The sequence below is a fragment of the Pecten maximus genome, chromosome 5 (assembly GCF_902652985.1).
Source record: "Pecten maximus chromosome 5, xPecMax1.1, whole genome shotgun sequence".
Classification (NCBI taxonomy): Eukaryota; Metazoa; Mollusca; class Bivalvia; order Pectinida; family Pectinidae; genus Pecten; species Pecten maximus.
In genome coordinates this window covers 873,447-893,304 of record NC_047019.1, presented here as the reverse complement: position 1 = coordinate 893,304, position 19,858 = coordinate 873,447, and the positions used below count along the sequence as shown (strand labels likewise).

Sequence of the window (19,858 nt, the reverse complement as noted above, 5' to 3'; positions counted from 1 at the left end):
AGTAGAAATTTTGGACACTTGCTGTTTTTAGCAAGTGACAATCAAAGTACTGCAGGAGGTGTTAGTCAGATGTAAAAGGTGATATTTGAAATAAATCAAGAATAGAAATTATTAAACTTATATCAACATGATGAAACATTTCCACTTAAGTGTGTCAAACCAACTGCATGGAAAAAATGGTTTTCACAGTCCTGATGAATGTAATGGTTTAGACTGTTCTGATGTACATATTAATAGTTTTAACCATCTTCAAGTTTCAAACCAACTTCTAACTTCAAATTTGCCCTTGAAACTTTGCACACACCTTCATAAGAGCAGGTTCTTTAAAATATGAATGAAGGTCAAGGTCAACTAGAACTGTCACCAGGAAGGCTGACTAAACCCCCGCAATCTGCACGAGTCAATGGTGAATTGGAACTGTTAATTAGAGGCTAACTAAGATAACCCAGTAATATAGTGACCAGTTGCCATAGCAACCATAATTATGAAAAAAAAGAAAGTGGCATGCACATCTACACATGGTCCTCTATATTTGTGTGAAGTTTCATTGAAATTGGCCATTTAGTTTAGGAGGAGTTGTCCGGACAAACTTAAAGTTATGGTTCTTATCGGAAAACCTGTTTATAGTGACCAGTTGCCATAGCAACCATAATTTGGAGAAAAATAGACTGGCATGCACCACTACACATGATCATTAATATTTGTGTGAAGTTTCATCGGAATTGGCCCATCAGTTTAGGAGGAGTTGTCCGGACAAAATGCGTTACAGACAGACGGACGGACGGACGGACGACAGACAGACAACCTAATTCCAGTATACCCCCTAGCTTCGTTGCGGGGGTATTAAGATAAACATTCATAAGAGCAGGTTCTTTAAAATATGAATGAAGGTCAAGGTCAAAGATAAACATACTATCTGTAGCCAGTCAGTCACACATGCTACATGTATCTGTGTGCCAAAAATCCAGCCTTCATGTATATGTCCAGTTTTGGGTGATTTCTGAATTTTGGCAGGAATTTCTTTTTCAAAGTGCCACATCTGCGTCATTTTGATTATTTGACCTTGATACATTGCAGGTTCGTTAAAATGTGACCCAAATTAATAATTTTGAAAGAATTTTGATTTTTTCCCAACCATTTGACCCCTGTGACCTTGAATGAAGGTCAAGGTCAAAGATAAGCATAACATTTGTAGCCAGCTATGCATGTTACGATGTGCCAAACATCAAACCTTCATGTGTATATAGATAAAAGAGCATAAACCTTTTATCTGCAATTTTGGAATATTTTTTAATTTTGGCTGGAAAAAATACCGTATTTGACCTAATAAGGGCGCAGGGCGCGGGTAATTGACATTGGGGGCGCCCTTATTAAGATTAGCTATTCTGAAGTTTTATGAAACAGATTATACCTTATAGCAGTCTACCTAAGGCTGCGGAAACAGTAAAATATTCAGTCATAAAAATATTCCAGATGAAGATATCTATTCATTATCATATATTAAGCTTATAAACATCACTTGAATACTCCTGTGAACTTGTAAACCATACCAGCTGATCTTTAGACCAGAGAACGTGTGTTCCACCATTTATGTTAAAATGAAACTCTTTTGTGTTCTATTTATAGACACGGGTGATTTCCCAGATCATATCAGACATCATTTTCTTTGACCTAATAATTGATTTACAATGTCTTTTACTAGCTCTGTTCTGAACAAAATTTAATTATCAACAAGAATGAAGTCTTTTACTTTATCTTCAAATAAATGTGTGTTTAGTTTCGGGTGCTCTTTGCACTGACATGTCATCTGTAGGAATAGACAAAATGTGGCGAAAACTTGTGTTCCTGTTACTTCATTTGCTGAAGAAAATTGAACACATAAAGTAGCAAAACATTTCACATGAATTATTACTTTTGAACACCATTTTGACACTCAGTCAAATATTTATTTCCTTTAAAAAAGGTAGGGGAGCCCTTATTAGGTCAGGCGCCCTTATTAGGTCAAATACGGTAGCTTTATATTTTTCTTTTCCATGTGCCATATCTCTGTCATTTTTCATCTGATGACAATAAAATATGCACATTATGTTTCAGTGGACTATGTTCTTTCATATGAAATGAAAAAAAATACTCAATTTGATATTTTTATTTTTGACCTTCTTTCGACCCCATAACAAGTCGTTGACCTTGACATTCTCTGATAATATGTCATTGAGAAAAGTTAGCCCTGACCACATGCTAACCAATTTCCAATGAAAATGAAACAAATTATGCTAAAATATATGGGGTGAGTTTCCAATATAAACTATAGTAAAATGTATCCCCTTCCCAGGGGGAATGTGACACACAAGGGCCATGAAAATTAACAATTTTGATAAAACAGCTTAAGAACCTTTTGTACACCATTCTGCGATATCTGGGTCTTGAGAAGAAGATCGACACACGACGACAGATCAAATTATAATGATGATGGTGTATATTATGAGCTGAATGTCAAAGGATTGTAAATTCTGTACATACTGTATTATAATTATATTATCAGGCAGTCAGCATACATGTATGTTTCATATCAATAATATTAGAAGTTTGACGTTTTTGTACGATATATATATATATATACTTAATTTGGACACAAACATTAGTTAGTTACTTTCATAAATTCAGATGTTTTTCTAGAGTTGACTAAATAGAGGTTACACAACGAGTGGTTGTTGGATATGGAATTTATTTCACACGAGTACGTTATTTTTTAAAAGTTACAAAAGACACGAGCTTTAGTGAGTGTTTTTTGTAACTTTTAAAAAATAACTTACGAGTGTGAAATAAATTCTTGTAAACAAAGAAAATGTTGGAAAACCCTGGAGAAAACCCTGGAGAGGATTATGAAAAACGGGAATTTGTTTGCGCTTGGTTGTTATGCCATCATTATTTCTAGTAGTTAAACCAGAGTTAAACTAGTGTCCCCTGTAAGGTGACGTCAGAATCTCGCAGTTATCTCCCTTCCAACAGTATTTTCAATATATATTTGCAAAAATCGATGCAGGTGTAGATATTTACAAAACATTATTCTTATTGTTTATTTGAAATAGTTCCTGAAATGTTCACAACATTATCAGCATAATTAATACATTTCTGTGACATCTACTTTGAATGACGGACTACAATGACGTGCCTCATACATGGAACTAAGTGAATCATTACCCCTAGTTACAGAAATTACCACCAGAGGTCTCAAATTCCGTACTTCCGCCGAAGAGAAATCTATACTGAATATACCTTTTCTCATGTAATAGCACTTAATTTGTAGTCTTGATAGTTTTCATAAATGCATATATAGTTCAACTACATCATATATGAACCGAAAGAAACTGCAAAATGAACGGTGAAAGGAAATATAACGAAAACGAAAGTGACAGATTGTGACGTCACAACTCGTAGGTGATCGCAATATGGCAGGCGTAAACGCCTCCATAAAAATAGTTAAATTCGAGGCCTGCTTGATAAATGAAGTTAAACATTATGGCAGTTTTACCAATGCTGAACTATGTGTACAGTGGATACTTGGTGTACAGTGGATACTTGATGACAAAGTGGGATTCGAATTCTCTGACGGTAAAATGGGCGAACTTGTGACCTCTTTGAGGGCTCTGTATGGTGGGCCCACCCGATGTTTGGCAGTCCATGGGTAACAAATTCATTGCTGTTTTTCATTATATAACTAACAACAAAAATTCACCTATTTCAGACAAGAAGTACATGCAATAGAGGGACTCATTCCACAAAACCTTACATACCAAGGTGTTACAGATATAGGAAATCAGCGTTCAAATTTAACGCTCGCACACTCGCTAAATGCGAGCTGATTTGTCATTTTGTGAGTAGAAAATCGTGGTACTTGCATTTTTCTGCGAGTGCATATAAATCCTGGTAAAGCAGACACACATAGTAAAACATCGACGAAAACTTTAAACAAAAACCGACACACAGACAATGCATTATCTTGGTGACGCTTGTACACAGCACTTGTTAGTTTCAAGCGTCTCAAAGACTACGATATACATGAATATATTGTGATGGAAAAGAAACGAGAGTTTCCGAGAAACAAAGCACGATGTCTGCTAGCATGGCTGACATAATAAAATTTTTAAGTCAGCTGCTGCGCCAGAACATCAAATGAAAAGATCGGCGAAAATGATGAGAGCAAGGACACGTGTACAGAAAGTGGGCCAACTCCTAAGAAAAAGGTGAAACGCATCCCAAGGCCAACAAAACAAACTGTCGAGAAATGGGAGCGTGAACTGCATATTGACCTGGAAAAAAACCTTGATGACGATCATGTGCACATTATTGAAATTTATTGCAAAACTTGCAAAGAATATAGTCCCGACAAGTCATCATCAGTAAATATTTTGTTCTTACTTGAAATTCTATCAGTACGCTTACTGTACTGTCCATTTTCTAATTTAACAAGTCAACTTCAGATATGACAAAAACAAAATGAAATTTTTAAACGAAGAATATATAGGATCAAAATCCTTCAATATTCATTGATCTTGAAGTTGATGATATTTGAAGGGAGTATGCCCTGGCCGATATGAACAGTGAGTTAAACAAAACAAAAAACAAAAAGATTAATTGTATTTTGTCTCAAATAAAAACTTGATTTGAAGCAACTGTTCTTTTGTTTGTGGTTCTGAAAAGTAAAGATTATTTATCATAAAACATCTGTTATATTTAATGTTAACACATAATTTCAAAATTGCGAGTAATTAAGTTTGTAATTTTGCGAGTCAAAATTTTATCCACTCGCAACAACGTGCGAGTTACTAAAAAAGTTAAATTCTACCCCTGGGAAATATTAGAAACAATCTCAGATCTGAAACGTTTAGACCATTGTCGTACTTAATCCTGAGTCAGGTTGCTTTAATTGAAGGCTTTGATAATGAAACAATGTAATTACATGTATTTCTACTCTATATTCACAATGTAGGTTCAGCTTATTGGGTACCTAAAGCTTGTTTGGGGAAATTTAACAAGAGCTAGGAATCTTAATGAGTTAATGAGCATAAAGATGGTGGACTTCTGAGAGATGACACCTAAGATATTCAATACTTCCTGTGACCATACTAAAGGAAAGTGTACCGTAATTAACACAGCAATACTTCCTGTGACCATACTAAAGGAAAGTGTACCGTAATTAACACAGCAATACTTCCTGTGACCATACTAAAGGAAAGTGTACTGTAATTAACACAGTAATACTTCCTGTGATCATACTAAAGGAAAGTGTACCGTAATTAACACAGTAATACTTCCTGTGACCATACTAAAGGAAAGTGTACCATAATTAACACAGCAATACTTCCTGTGACCATACTAAAGGAAAGCGTACTGTAATTAACACAGTAATACTTCCTGTGACCATACTAAAGGAAAGTGTACCGTAATTAACACAGTAATACTTCCCGTGACCATACTAAAGGAAAGTGTACCGTAATTAACACAGCAATACTTCCTGTGACCATACTAAAGGAAAGCGTACTGTAATTAACACAGTAATACTTCCTGTGACCATACTAAAAGAAAGTGTACCATAATTAACACAGCAATACTTCCTGTGACCATACTAAAGGAAAGCGTACTGTAATTAACACAGTAATACTTCCTGTGACCATACTAAAGGAAAGTGTACCGTAATTAACACAGTAATACTTCCCTTGACCATACTAAAGGAAAGTGCACCAAACACAGTAATACTTCCCTTGACCATACTAAAGGAAAGTGCACCAAACACAGTAATACTTCCCTTGACCATACTAAAGGAAAGTGTACCGTAATTAACACAGCAATACTTCCTGTGACCATACTAAAGGAAAGTGTACCGTAATTAACACAGCAATACTTCCTGTGACCATACTAAAGGAAAGTGTACCGTAATTAACACAGCAATACTTCCTGTGACCATACTAAAGGAAAGTGCACCAAACACAGTAATACTTCCTGTGACCATACTAAAGGAAAGTGTACCATAATTAACACAGTAATACTTCCTGTGACCATACTAAAGGAAAGTGTACCATAATTAACACAGTAATGCTTCCCTTGACCATACTAAAGGAAAGTGCACCAAACACAGTAATACTTCCTGTGACCATACTAAAGGAAAGTGTACCGTAACTAACACAGCAATACTTCCTGTGACCATACTAAAGGAAAGTGTACCATAATTAACACAGCAATACTTCCTGTGACCATACTAAAGGAAAGTGCACCAAACACAGTAATACTTCCTGTGACCATACTAAAGGAAAGTGTACCATAATTAACACAGTAATACTTCCTGTGACCATACTAAAGGAAAGTGTACCATAATTAACACAGCAATACTTCCCTTGACCATACTAAAGGAAAGTGCACCAAACACAGTAATACTTCCTGTGACCATACTAAAGGAAAGTGTACCGTAAATAACACAGTAATACTTCCCGTGACCATACTAAAGGAAAGTGTACCGTAATTAACACAGCAATACTTCCTTCCCGTGACCATACTAAAGGAAAGTGCACCAAACACAGCAATACTTCCCGTGACCATACTAAAGGAAAGTGTACCGTAATTAACACAGCAATACTTCCCGTGACCATACTAAAGGAAAGTGCACCAAACACAGTAATACTTCCTGTGACCATACTAAAGGAAAGTGTACCGTAATTAACACAGCAATACTTCCCGTGACCATACTAAAGGAAAGTGCACCAAACACAGCAATACTTCCTGTGACCATACTAAAGGAAAGTGTACCGTAATTAACATAGTAATACTTCCTGTGACCATACTAAAGGAAAGTGCACCAAACACAGTAATACTTCCTGTGACCATACTAAAGGAAAGTGTACCGTAACTAACACAGCAATACTTCCTGTGACCATACTAAAGGAAAGTGTACCATAATTAACACAGCAATACTTCCTGTGACCATACTTAAGGAAAGTGCACCAAACACAGTAATACTTCCTGTGACCATACTAAAGGAAAGTGTACCATAATTAACACAGTAATACTTCCTGTGACCATACTAAAGGAAAGTGTACCATAATTAACACAGCAATACTTCCCTTGACCATACTAAAGGAAAGTGCACCAAACACAGTAATACTTCCTGTGACCATACTAAAGGAAAGTGTACCGTAAATAACACAGTAATACTTCCCGTGACCATACTAAAGGAAAGTGTACCGTAATTAACACAGCAATACTTCCTTCCCGTGACCATACTAAAGGAAAGTGCACCAAACACAGCAATACTTCCCGTGACCATACTAAAGGAAAGTGTACCGTAATTAACACAGCAATACTTCCCGTGACCATACTAAAGGAAAGTGCACCAAACACAGTAATACTTCCTGTGACCATACTAAAGGAAAGTGTACCGTAATTAACACAGCAATACTTCCCGTGACCATACTAAAGGAAAGTGCACCAAACACAGCAATACTTCCTGTGACCATACTAAAGGAAAGTGTACCGTAATTAACATAGTAATACTTCCTGTGACCATACTAAAGGAAAGTGCACCAAACACAGTAATACTTCCCTTGACCATACTAAAAGAAAGTGTACCGTAATTAACACAGTAATACTTCCTGTGACCATACTAAAGGAAAGTGTACCGTAATTAACACAGTAATACTTCCCTTGACCATACTAAAGGAAAGTGCACCAAACACAGTAATACTTCCTGTGACCATACTAAAGGAAAGTGTATCGTAATTAACACAGCAATACTTCCTGTGACCATACTAAAGGAAAGTGTACCGTAATTAACACAGCAATACTTCCTGTGACCATAGAAAAGTGATTACATTTACAAGACATCAACAGCAGTTTGACAGACATGTCAGCAAGAAGTATCTATTTTTAGTCGGACATGACGTTTTGGCACCTTGAGCTAATCACAGTATGATATAGCCATACTATAATGAACAGGAATAGACATCAATATGGTTGGAAACATTTTTCCGTTATAAATACTAACAAATGAAATATGTAATAAAATTGACATCATATCATAATGGATGAATGTTGATTGATCGTAGAGTGTACTTACTGAGCTCACATATAAACATCCATTAAAGTTCCAGTGTATTTCAAGGACCATTACATTGAGTATATATTTAGTAGCAGTCATTGATCTTGATTATAAGCCTGATAAATTATGTATGGAACTTTACTTTACTGTCCATATGAGCGACATAAATAAAATATTGACTATTTATTTTGATCAATAAACTACTTTGATGTGTGGAACATCTGATAAAAATACCTCTTTACGGAACCGTTAAAACGTCACTTTTACAGAATTGTTTTAACGTCACTTTTACAGAATTGTTTAAACGTCACTTTTACAGAATTGTTTAAACGTCACTTTTACAGAATTGTTAAAATATCACTTTTATAAAAAAAAAGTTTTAACATCACTTTTACAGAAAACGTCACTTTTACAAAATTATTATAACCTCACTTTTATAGAATTGTTATAACGTCACTTTTACAGAATTGTTAAAACGTCATTTTTTACAAAATTGTTAAAACATCACTTTTACAGAATTGTTATAACCTCACTTTAACAGAATTGTTAAAACGTCACTTTTACACGTCACTTTTACAGAATTATCATAACGTCACTATTACAAAATTGTTATAACCTCACTATTACAAAATTGTTAAAACATCACTTTTACAGAATTGTTATAACGTCACTTTTACAGAATTGTTATAACGTCACTTTTACAGAATTGTTAAAACATCACTTTTACAGAATTATTCTAACCTCACTTTTACAGAATTGTTATAACCTCACTTTTTCAGAATTATTATAACCTCACTTTTACAGAATTGTTAAAACGTCACTTTTACAGAATTGTTATAACGTCACTTTTACAGAATTGTTATAACCTCACTTTTACAGAATTGTTATAACGTCACTTTTACAGAATTGTTAAAACGTCACTTTTACAGAATTATTATAACCTCACTTTTACAGAATTGTTATAACCTCACTTTTACAGAATTTTTATAACCTCACTTTTACAGAATTATTATAACGTCACTTTTACAGAATTGTTATAACGTCACTTTTACAGAATTATTATAACCTCACTTTTACAGAATTGTTATAACCTCACTTTTACAGAATTGTTATAACGTCACTTTTACATACCTGTTCATATAATATTATAAGGTAATTTTTTATGGAATTCATTTCAAATCGATGAATTTTTAAATTACCAATACCTACATGTAGCCAACTCTACATTTAATATTTCCCCTGAAGTAGTATCAATCAATTCTGAAATTTCGATGAAAATTTTTCTGATGTTAAAGGTTAATAATGACATAATGCAACAAAAGGTTTTTTTACTAATGATAAATTGGCCAAAAAATTATATTCCTGAAAGTATAAAATCTTAATCTTAATTAAATAAAATCCATTGTATATATATAATATCTAAGTCAAATATATCATTTCTAATACCCCAATGCTTTCATATAGCTTAAAACATTAAAGTACATGACTGAGTAAATCGTCATCTCAGATGTAATACGGTACCTGTTGATGGTCTCGGTTGGTATAGTCCAATGTGATGTTATTTTAGCACTGTACTACATTGGAAAGTGTAGCTTATTCCAGTATTATCCTTTCAGCTCAATCCGCTCTGGTCGTATCACAAGAACATCCAACCATTATACAGAATTTCCCTACTAGCTTAACAGCTCCAAGTCTCCTTAATTCCGTTTTCTAGATCCTTTCCAAGCGAGTATTAGATCTGTAAATCGATACAAGTTTGTGTGAGTCACGCGAACGAGAAAACTGGGGACATTCCCATCCGAATGAAGTCAACGATATACTGCAATCAACTTGATATTTGGCTAATAAAAACTACGGATATAATTTCATAATTACTACCAATCGAACAAGCGATATAGGGTATGATGACACATCTTCGCACGTTAAGTGATAGTGTTCTCGCCTCGGACAATAAAACGCACAGTTTAAACTTGCCGATAGCCCTTTGAATGTTTACATTTCCAGCCCCCTGTTACAAAGAAAAGCCTATTCGTTACAACTTACTTGCTATCATTTATGCATTGCATGAGTTCTATATTTAACTCCACGGGCTCCCGCAGTTTGAGATAGATCGGGTTTCTCGGCGAACACATGATTTTAGGAAGCAGTCCAGCATCAGCAGCAGCGCCAACTGAAATGTCAATTCACGAGAACACATGCGCATGTTTCCGGTTTTGACAGCCGCTGAACGCGCCAGGGGAGGTAACTCGATCGGGAAGAAATGTAAGTAGGCCTAACTAGCAAAGTAACGTTTTAAATTTATTAATCTTTCATTTATTTTAATTCATTAAATCATTTATGTCAACTCATTTACACGTTTACTCGTGTTAGCTAAAACAAATACAAGCGCCCCTTAAAAATAGATGTGAAAAAAATAAATATTAAAACAATAAATGTACATTTCCCTTTGAAGATAGATTACCGACAATTAATGATATCGGAGTACCAGATGATCCCACGTAATTGTTGACGATTTTCATTCCATTCCCAGTCGGTCTCTTTGATTGAAGACGAGTATATAGCAATTTTACAAATATTTAAATAAATGATCTTAATAGCGGTAAGTTTTTGTTTTTGTTTTGGTCAGTACGTCGTTCGACTTACAACCTCATAATTTCGAGTCAGTAAGACGTTCGACATATTACTTCATAATTTCGACTTATTATACATTTAAGTCTAATACTTCACATTTTCGAGTTTTAATCCACACGTATAAAAAGTAACAACTCTCAGTAACTTACATTGATCTGACTATGGACAGTTTCTTACATTGATCTGACTATGGACAGCTGTTGGACAGTTTCTTACATTGATCTGACTACGGTCAGCTGTTGGACAGTTTCTTACATTGATCTGACTACGGTCAGCTGTTGGACAGTTTCTTACATTGATCTGACTACGGTCAGCTGTTGGACAGTTTCTTACATAACCAAGGTACTGGTTGGATGGCGTAATATTTCTTAAAACAACAAAGGTTAATGCTCTGATTCGTGCGAAAGCCTATCACACAGGTAACAATGCGAAAAAAAAACCCACGTAATAACGTAACTCGAAACATGTAATAACGCGAAAAAAACACGTAATAACGTAACTCGAAACATGTAATAACGCGAAAAAACACGTAATAACGTAACTCGAAACATGTAATAACGCGAAAAAAACACGTAATAACGCAAATCTAAAACATTTTATTACGTATTCCAAGTCTATACAAATTCTGTCGGATGGATGAGTTTGATCGAAACATATTAAGTGTGTAGTTCCGATTGGGATTTAGCAAAATGGAAATATTATCAATACTTGCTCATTCAGAAAGAGCTGTTATTAGCATTTTCAGAAGAACATTATTATGTAGATGTTTATTAAAAATCATAAAATTAACTCCTAATATGTGCGAATAACCCCTAATGAAGTTAGACCGTTTGATATTGGACTCTGTCCAGAATAGCGCCCGTATACATAATCAAGTCTACAAATGATAATTCATGTGTTAATCAGTTTATGATCTCATCAACATGCGACTGTTTTACAATAACAAACACATTTGTTTTAATGTAATTCATAATCGAAAAAAAGTTGATATTTGAAATATAAAAACCCCAACAACTTAAGCATTATTAAGTTAGTTTCTGAATATAACTCATCCACAGCCTCTAAATTAATTTTCAAATTCAAAAGAAAAAAGAAATGGGAAAAAAGCCTCGTTGATCATCATAAATCAAACAGATCATTTTGAAATATTCTGGGTGTCAATGGGCATCGTATCAAATAAATGACAAGCGTTTTAGATATGGCTAATGAAGAAATCCCTTACTTAGTGTTTCGATTTGCGTTTTTACGTGTTTTTTCGCGTTATTTCGCGTTATTTCGGGGTTTTTTTCGCGTTTTTTTCGCGTTATTTTCCTGGGTTTTATATCGCGTTATTACGCCCTTTTCTGCGTTATAACGCAAATAAGCGATTTTAATTCCGTATTAACATGTTTTTTCGCGCTCTAACGTATATCAATCAACTATATTTTATCTTATTGACACTAACAGGCATTCGTAGATCCACACGTAAATTTGATTGATTTATGACATCAGTCACCATGCTGCACGTGTCTATGTGATGGTACGAGTGAAGTTTGACGGTATACTAACACGAAATATACTTATCAAGTTTACCTGAAGATCCAACTTCGCCAGCCAATCAATGGTGTTCAATGCGATACTCCCCTTTTCACATGATAGGGGCATATTGAACACCCTTGACTGGCGAAGTTGCTGAAGATCTAATACGATATGTACTACTTAGAAATATTCCCACGATATAAGTACAACTATAGGTATACCCAAAGAAAGACAAATGTCTGCTCTATGTCTGTGAGGTCAAACAGAGCTGGGGTACATTTTAACAACTTAATAACGGTAAAGATAAATATCATAGGATTTCTAGTGGTAACTAATGATAGATCAAAATCGTAATAACTAATTGTCGTTCAATCCTAATTACAGAATTCCGTAAACAGAACATCCGTAAAATAAAGTAAAACATCAAATATACACTAGATAATGTCCCCATCACGGACGGGACATCACGGACGGAAATCGCGGACGGGATATTTTTCATTTCTCATTTGAGCCTCATCGCGGACGGGATATTTTTCATTTCTCATCTGAGCCCCATCGCGGACGGGATGTTTTTCATTTCTCATTTGAGCCTCATCGCGGACGGGATATTTTTCATTTTTCATTTGAGCCTCATCGCGGACGGGATATTTTTCATTTCTCATTTGAGCCCCATCGCGGACGGGATATTTTTCATTTCTCATTTGAGCCCCATAGCGGACGGGATATTTTTCATTTCTCATTTGAGCCCCATAGCGGACGGGATATTTTTCATTTCTCATTTGCGCCCATCGCGGACGGGATATTTTTAATTTCTATTTTGAGCCCCATCGCGGACGGGATATTTTTCATTTCTATTTTGAGCCCCATCGCGGACTTTCTCATTTGATCCCCATCGCGGACAGGTTATTTTACATTACTCCTACAAATATATCAGATATGCTTTCTCTCTGCACATATAAAGTTGCTTCGTAAGTCTAGTAAGTACTTAGATTTTAGTTTTCCGCCACCGCCGTCTTCAACGAAACTATAACCGATCGCCATTTCCATGTCTGTGTTGCACTTAAAACACCACTAGCTCGCGCGAACAGATGTCGAGAGATGTGTGAAGACTGTGTGTTATCCGGAGACAACCTCCAGATCTCCACCGTAACGTCAGGGCATTCTTCAGTGGTGTATTGTGAATCTGTTTAGTATACTGCCTGCCGTTAATTTGTCATGGCTAATTAATGTGTATAAATGTTGGATGTTATATATTATAATTTAGGTTTGAATGTGTATCAAAGTTCACTGGGTGACGTTTCACGTCCGTACATCGTGATCCGGATTAGCGAGAAAACTCCATACAGGTATCTTTGTCCGGAAAATTGCAGTCTATACATGTACATAATACAGTCTGGATGGCAGGCCAATCAGGTACGATGGGAGGAAGGGAAACGTGAACGTACAAAAGGAAACTTGAAGGTGGAAATGGAAGATTATTGGTTTGTTTTGTTTGTTTGTTTGTTTGTTTGTTTTTCACGTGATTAAACGCCTTCGCAACATTCAGGATCGTATGAGGACGTGTGTCGATCGAGAGGAAACGCCAAGTCCAATATGTCCCCTGAGCAAATGATATCAGGGAAACCAGAACCTCTTCCCTGTAGGACGGGTTTCCACGACGTCTCGTCACGATTGTCAGAGGTATTTAATCAGCCGCTGTGGAGTATAGTACGAATTTTGGTCGGTCTAAATCAATCCCTGTGAGACAAAAATCAATCAAAATACAGAAAAAAATCAATACAAATCACAAGACTCGCAAAAATTAAAACTTTTAGGTTTCGTTTCATAAAAATATGGAAAATGCAACAAGATACACTACACTAGCGACAAAAATATCACACGGGCGATTTTACTGCATAACAGGCCGATTATACAGGATAAAATTAAAATGATTAATTCTGGGTCATAGGAACAAGCCCCTGTAATATACTCTGATAGACGTTCAGGTGTAAAGTTCCTGTGATATACGCCGACAGACGTTCAGGTGTAAAGTCCCTGTGATATACGCCGACAGACGTTCAGGTGTAAAGTCCCTGTGATATACGTCGACAGACGTCCGGGTGGAGGGCCCCTGTGATATACGTCGACAGACGTCCGGGTGTAAAGTCCCTGTGATATACGTCGACAGACTTCCGGGTGGAGGGCCCCTGTGATATACGCCGACAGACGTTCAGGTGTAAAGTCCCTGTGATATACGTCGACAGACGTCCGGGTGGAGGGCCCTTGTGATATACGCCGACAGACGTTCAGGTGTAAAGTCCCTGTGATATACGCCGACAGACGTTCAGGTGTAAAGCCCCTGTGATATACGGTGACAGACGTCCAGGTGTGAAGACCCTGTGATATACGCCGACAGACGTCCGGGTGTGAAGTCCCTGTGATATACGCCGACAGACGTCCGGGTGTGAAGTCCCTGTGATATACGCCGACAGACGTCCTGGTGTGAAGTCCCTGTGATATACGCCGACAGACGTCCGGGTGTGAAGTCCCTGTGATATACGCCGACAGACGTCCGGGTGTGAAGTCCCTGTGATATACGCCGACAGACGTCCGGGTGTGAAGTCCCTGTGATATACGCCGACAGACGTCCGGGTGTGAAGTCCCTGTGATATACGCCGACAGACGTCCGGGTGTGAAGTCCCTGTGATATACGCCGACAGACGTCCGGGTGTGAAGTCCCTGTGATATACGCCGACAGACGTCCGGGTATAAGTCCCTGTGATATACGCCGACAGACGTCCGGGTGTGAAGTCCCTGTGATATACGCCGACAGACGTCCGGGTGTAAAGTCCCTGTGATATACGCCGACAGACGTCCGGGTGTAAAGTCCCTGTGATATACGTCGACAGACGTCCGGGTATAAAGTCCCTGTGATATACGGTGACAGACGTCCGGGTATAAAGTCCCTGTGATATACGCCGACAGACGTTCAGGTGTAAAGTCCCTGTGATATACGTCGACAGACATCCTGGTGTAAAGTCCCTGTGATATACGTCGACAGACGTCCAGGTGTGAAGTCCCTGTGATATACGCCGACAGACGTCCGGGTATAAAGTCCCTGTGATATACGCCGACAGACGTCCGGGTATAAAGTCCCTGTGATATACGTCGACAGACGTCCGGGTGTGAAGTCCCTGTGATATACGCCGACAGACGTCCGGGTATAAAGTCCCTGTGATATACGTCGACAGACGTCCGGGTGGAGGGCCCCTGTGATATACGGTGACAGACGTCCAGGTGTGAAGACCCTGTGATATACGCCGACAGACGTCCCGGTGTAAAGTCCCTGTGATATACGCCGACAGACGTCCGGGTGTGAAGTCCCTGTGATATACGCCGACAGACGTCCGGGTATAAAGTCCCTGTGATATACGCCGACAGACGTCCGGGTATAAAGTCCCTGTGATATACGCCGACAGACGTCCGGGTGTAAAGTCCCTGTGATATACGTCGACAGACGTCCAGGTATAAAGTCCCTGTGATATACGCCGACAGACGTCCGGGTGTAAAGTCCCTGTGATATACGTCGACAGACGTCCAGGTGTAAAGTCCCTGTGATATACGCCGACAGACGTCCAGGTATAAAGTCCCTGTGATATACGCCGACAGACGTCCGGGTATAAAGTCCCTCTGATATACGCCGACAGACGTCCAGGTGTAAAGTCCCTGTGATATATGCCGGGCAGACATATGTAACTATGTCAGTCAGGTATATATATCCTTGATCCGATCTTTATGTGCCCTACCAATCCAGACTACAACACATGGATGTTGATATCGACACATGCATCTCTACACTTTATATCGAGATCATATATGAAAAACTGGACACCACTTGATAATCGCGGAATGTGTATATCTCCTTTCACTGATTGGAGAAATAACTAGCATTTAAAAGGGTATATTTTGAATTTTTTATCTCATTTTGGTGATCGGGCACACTGCCTTTCATAGGTGGCGGGGGTTTGACTCACCGACCAGACGTGAAAATGTATGGGGTTCACCTGCCCGACTACGTCAGTTTTCTTTGGGTACTCTGGTTTCCTCACACCGTAAGACCCCTCGTGCACTTCCATATCGTAGTCTGGACTCTTGTACATTTCATAATATAAAACATTAGTTTTAAATGTGGGTGATACAGAGTAAAATGCAATACCCAGACTTTCTTGATTTTGTAAATAATTTTGATATACTATGTCTATGTGAAACAAAAACTGATGATTACGATACTATTAACTTACTTGTAATTAACATGAAAAACTGTTTTCAAATTAGAAAAGTCAATGCTGGTCGAATAACACCAAGGTCAGATACAGAATTTTCAGTAAGGGGGGGGGGGAGCCAAATTATTGGGGATCCAGGGAAATTTTAGCAGGTAAATGCAAAATCCTGCATTCTACTGTATTTCACGATAGATTTATAGTTATAATTTTAGGCCGATGAATACAACCGATACTTAGACACTAATGAAAATATGTACTTTTACAAGAATAATTACACAATTTGTCCTCCTTGATACAAATATAAATGTAATATTTTGAAACAATGATGTGTATTGTCTGCTAACACTACAATAATTGTATGTATTATATTGTAAATGTTTTCTCTAAGCATTATCTTGTGAAAAGGGAAATAAAATGAATTTGAATTAGAACCAAGAGTGACTGATAAGGTGATATAAATTGTTTCACAATAGTAAAACAGAAAAAGTTGACATTATCTCTCTCTATTCTTCGATGAAGTCATTTTGACGTGAAACTTCACAATCCTCAGTCTTATCTTTGACTAGTTCAGTATTCTATTCTCCTCTTGATTGACATCCAATTCTGATAACATAGATGTCTCCAGCCATGGTGATTAATGTCATAAAGCCCTACCTTCCAAATTCTGATATCTTAGATGTCTCAAGCCATTGTGATTAATGTCATAAAGCTCTACCCCTCCCAATTCTGACAACCTACATGTCTCCAGCCATTTTGTTTAATGTCATGAAGCCCGACCCCTTCCAAATCATCAAATGTCATCCAGGTCTATTTTAAGCCTTACATGATATTTGTTAAGATACAGAATTCTCTTATCTTACCGTATGTCTTCATTACGTATATTGGTATTGTTTATTATCCAAGCCGATTCCTTAAACAACCTTATATTGATCTAGACAACTAGCCATAACGACCTTGACTTTATTTATATATAGACAAGCTATAATGACCTTGACTTTACTGATAATGACTAGCTATAACAGTCTTGACCTTATTGATGACAAGCTATAATGGCCTTGACCTTACTGATGACTAGCTAAAACGACCTTGACCTTATTGATAATAACTAGCTAAAATGACCTTGACCTTATTGATAATGACTAGCTATAATGGCCTTGAATTTATTGATAATGACAAGCTATTACGAACTTGAACTTATTGATGATGTCTAGCTATAATGACCTTGCCCTTATTTATATGGGTGACTAGTTTCAATGACCTTGACCTTATTGATCTATGTGAGTTGTTATTATGACATTGACTTTTGTTGATCTAAAATTACTAGAATTATTAGAATGACAATGACATTGATCTCGTTGTAATGACCTTGACCCATAACTCTATGTGACTAGTTATTGTGACATTGATATTGATCTAGGTGACAAGTTAAAATGGCCTGACCTTATTAACTGAGGTGACTAGTTATTAAAATTTGAAAGCTCAAGAAATCTACACAGTATAAAGGGATGTATGTCAAAAGTGTATCAAAGATTTAAACATATTTTACCCCGTGACCTTGAAAGTTGGTTGTGGTTCGTAAAATTTGAAAGCTCAAAAAAATCTAAACCATATAAAAGCTGTATGTTGTGTGTACCAATCAAGAAAGCTGTTCAAAGATTTAAACATATCTGACCCCTGTGACTTTAAATGAATCATCATTCATTTTAAATAGCCTGCATTCCAGCTACATTTAAATACAAGAGATCCCAGAGGGATCTTGGCGCCCACCATTGAATGATCTTTATAGGTTCCATGTCAGATTGATCTTTTCTCTACTTTTCCCTTCCTCTAAGTCTTACTAATCTGTGTAAATTCAGAAACAGCCCTCTAGTACTTTTCAAACAAGGGGAACCTATATATAAAATTCAAGATTTAGCGATAATGGCTGTCTGTCGGCCATGTTGTTTTCGGATTGGTCCCAAAATGCAACACCAGGGACCAAGGGGAACCAACATATGAAATTTGAGAAAGAACCCTTCAGTACCTTCTATAGCGATAACAAACTTCAATTGTCAAAATCCAAGATGGCTGCCTGTCAGCCAGGTTGTTTTCTGACTGGTCTCAAAATCCAATATGCATAACTAGGCACAGAGGGGAACCTAATAATAAAATTTCAGAAAGATACCTTCAGCAATTTCTGATAAATAGCGATAACAAACTTCAATTGTCAAAATCCAAGATGACTGCCAGTCGGCCATGTTGTTTTCCTATTGGTCCCAAGATGCAATATGCAGAACAACAGACCAAGGGGAACTTACAAAAAAGTCTGAGAAAGATCCCTTCAGTACTTTCTGAGAAATAGCGATAACAAACTTCAATTGTCAAAATCCAATATGGCTGCCTGTCGGCCATGTTGTTTACCGATTGGTCTCAATATGCAATATGCTTAACTAGGCACCAAGGGGAACCTTTATATGAAATTTGAGAAAGATCCCTTCAGTACTTCCTGAGAAAAAGCAATAACAAACTTCAATTGTCAAAATCCAAGATGGCTGCCTGTCGGCCATGTTGTTTAGCTATTGGTCTCAAAATGTGATATGCATAACTAGGCACCAAGGGGAACCTACATATGAAATTTGAGAAAGATCCCTTCAGTACTTTCTGAGAAATAGCGATAACAAACTTCAATTGTCAAAATCCAAGATTGCTGCCTGTCGGCCATGTTGTTTTTCGATTGGTCTAAAAATGCAATATGTATAACTATGCACCAAGGGGAACCTACATATGGAATTTGAGAAAGATCCCTTCAGTACTTCCTGAGAAATAGCGATAACAAACTTCAATTGTCAAAATCCAAGATGGCTGCCTGTCGGCCATGTTGTTTTCCGATAGGTCTCAAAATGCGATATGCATAACTAGGCACCAAGGGGAACCTACATATGAAATTTGAGAAAGATCCCTTCTGTACTTCCTGAGAAATAGCGATAACAAACTTCAATTGTCAAAATCCAAGATGGCTGCCTGTCGGCCATGTTGTTTTCTGATAGGTCTCAAAATGCAATATGCATAACTAGGCACCAAGGGGAACCAACATATGAAATTTGAGAAAGATCCCTTCAGTACTTCCTGAGAAATAGCGATAACAAACTTCAATTGTCAAAATCCAAGATGGCTGCCTGTCGGCCATGTTGTTTTCCGATAGGTCTCAAAATGCGATATGCATAACTAGGCACCAAGGGGAACCTACATATGAAATTTGAGAAAGATCCCTTCTGTACTTTCTGAGAAATAGCGATAACAAGAATTGTTTACGGACGGACGGACGGACGGACGGAGGGACGGACGGACGGACGGACGGACGGACGACGGACCACGGACG

At 37.4% G+C, this 19,858-nt stretch overlaps 1 protein-coding gene across 1 annotated transcript in view; it reads right to left on the bottom strand.

The window, feature by feature from the left end:
* LOC117326790 (tubby-related protein 4-like) overlaps positions 1-9,974 on the bottom strand; it is a 205,217-nt gene extending 195,243 nt beyond the window's left edge. The window contains exon 1 of the mRNA XM_033883515.1: positions 9,611-9,974. The gene's annotated coding sequence lies outside the window, so the exon portion shown is untranslated. The remainder of the gene's footprint in view (positions 1-9,610) is intronic.
* Positions 9,975-19,858: the final 9,884 nt, after the last annotated feature.